Below are 2,510 nucleotides of genomic sequence, written 5' to 3'. Positions count from 1 at the left end.
AGGAAACTCAGAAAAAAATAGCAATGTTTTGTTCCCATGACAGATAATCAGACAGAAGGATCCACTAGGAAGGAAAGAAAAGAAAGAGGGACATTCATTTGTCTTCAACCACATGGGGACAGATGCTTAGTGTCAAAATGTCTGAGTCAAAATACATAGACATTTTAATTAATGCTTGTTTTTTTATAAAGCTAATAAAAGAATATTTGATGGAGGGAAAATAAATTTAACAATTGCAACTTTAAATATTAATGGAAAGCTGCCCTTTCAGGTGTTGGTAGCCCAAGTGGAGGAGCAGAAATGGCACCTCGCAAGGGGAAGGAAAAGAAGGAAGAGCAGGTCATCAGCCTTGGACCTCAAGTTGCAGAGGGGGAGAATGTGTTTAATGTCTGCCATATCTTTGCTTCCTTCAATGACACCTTTGTCCATGTGACTGATCTCTCTGGCAAAGAAACCATCTGCCGAGTGACTGGTGGGATGAAGGTCGAGGTTGACAGAGACAAATCTTCTCCCTATGCCGCTATGTTGGCCGCTCAGGATGTCGCCCAGAGATGTAAAGAACTAGGCATCACTGCTCTTCACATCAAACTTTGGGCCACAGGGGGAAATAGGACTAAGACCCCTGGCCCTGGCGCACAGTCTGCCCTGAGAGCCCTGGCACGTTGTGGAATGAAGATCAGGCGGATTGAGGATGTCACTCCAATCCCCTCTGACAGTACTTGAAGAAAGGGTGGTCACCGTGGTCGCCGTCTGTGAATATTGTCTGCTGGATTATTTTTGTCAATAAAAGTGTTACGATGGTCAAAAAAAAATATTAATGGAAAGTCATCCATAAAATGGAAGAAAATTACAGAATGAATTAGAAATGAGAATCTAAAAATTTCACATATACAAGAAAACATAAACTACAAATACACATACAGAATTATTGTTGGAAAAATTATTATGCTTTAGGCAAATCTAAAATAACAGGATTCGCAATCATGATTTCAGGAAGAAAATAATAAAGTAAATGGTCAAGAGAGACAAAAAGAGAACAATATCATGCTTAAGTGTACAGTAGATGAAACAATAGCATCTAGCTATTTAAAGGAAAAGCTAACTATAATGCAAAAAGATTTAGACAAAAAAATAATAATTGTAGATGAACTTAACATGTCCTCTCAGACCTTGAAAAATCTAACAAAAGGATAAACAAGGAGGAAACTACGGAACTGAACAGAATGTTTAAAAAAAAACCCGCTTCTACTTCTAGTGAACACCAAATGGCAGATGAGGCTGGTGCTGCAGGAGGAGCGGGAGGCCCCAGGGGCTCCGGAGTCAGAGGCTGAGGCGGCTTCCACGGTGGCTTGGGCAGGGGGGGCCAAGGTCAAGGCCATGGTTGGGGCCATGGTCTCGGCCTCAGGGCGTAGTGAAGAAAGGCCGAAGGCAAGGAGTGGGGTCCTGTCACTAAGCTGGACCGGATAGTCAAGGACATGAAGATCAAGTCTTTGGAAGAGATCTATCTTTTCTCCCTTCCTGTCAAGGAGTCTGAGATCATAGATTTCTTCCTGGGATCTTCATTGAAAGATGAGGTTCTGAAGGTAATGCATGTTCAGAAACAACCTAGAGCTGGATAACGTACCAGGTTCAAGGCTTTTGTGGCCATAGGTGACTACAATGGACATGTTGGCCTGGGTGTCAAGTGCTCCAAGGAAGTGGCCACAGCTATTTGTGGTGCTATCATTCTGGCCAAGCTGTCCATCGTTCCTGTGAGACGTGGCTACTAGGGGAACAAGATTGGCAAGCCTCATACAGTGCCCTGCAAGGTCACTGGGAGATGTGGATCGGTTTTGGTGCACCTGATTCCTGCCCCTAGAGGTACTGGCATCGTCTCAGCTCCCGTGCCTAAGAAGCTCCTGATGATGGCTGGAATTAATGACTGCTACATATCTGCAAGAGGCTGTACTGCCACTCTGGGCAACTTTGCTAAAGCTACCTTTGATGCCATCTCCAAAACATGCAGCTATCTAACCCCAGACCTGTAGAAGGAGACTGTGTTCACTAGGTCTCCCTATCAGGAATTCACTGACCATCTTGTGAAGACTCACACTCGAGTGTCTGTCCAGAGGACCCAGGCAGCTGCTGTGGCAACAACATAGATGTTTTTTATAAACAAATAAGTTGAACTATGCCTGCTAAAAAAAATGAAATAAAATAAAAATAAAAAAACTCCTACTCATTTAACCTTTCTTGGTTAACCTCCTCTAATTTTCTCATATGTAAAAGGTGATTGGGCGATATGATTTGCGAAGTCCATTTCATCTCTAGAGAAATGATATGAGAGAGCTATGATGATCACTAAATGGTACTCTTAAAGAGTATACCTATTTTATTTTTTAGGCAATTGGGGTTAAGTGACTTATCCAGGGTCACACAGCTAGTAAGTGTCAAGTGTTTGGTCTGAGGCCAGATTTGAACTCAGGTCCTCCTGACTTCAGGGCCAGTGCTCTATCTACTGTGCCACTTAG

The 2,510-nt window shown here is 43.0% G+C and overlaps 2 pseudogenes; both read left to right on the top strand.

Moving 5' to 3' along the window:
• Nucleotides 1-268: 268 nt before the first annotated feature.
• Nucleotides 269-787, top strand: LOC110193804 (small ribosomal subunit protein uS11 pseudogene; annotated as a pseudogene).
• A 478-nt stretch (nucleotides 788-1,265) lies between these two features.
• LOC110193802 (small ribosomal subunit protein uS5 pseudogene) lies at nucleotides 1,266-2,173 on the top strand (annotated as a pseudogene).
• The last annotated feature ends 337 nt before the right edge of the window (nucleotides 2,174-2,510 follow it).

The sequence above is a fragment of the Phascolarctos cinereus genome, unplaced genomic scaffold (genome assembly GCF_003287225.1).
Source record: "Phascolarctos cinereus isolate Bilbo 61053 unplaced genomic scaffold, phaCin_HiC Scaffold_7;HRSCAF=346, whole genome shotgun sequence".
Classification (NCBI taxonomy): Eukaryota; Metazoa; Chordata; class Mammalia; order Diprotodontia; family Phascolarctidae; genus Phascolarctos; species Phascolarctos cinereus.
Note: the sequence above shows the minus strand (reverse complement) of the source record. Positions and strands in the feature narration are given on the sequence as shown.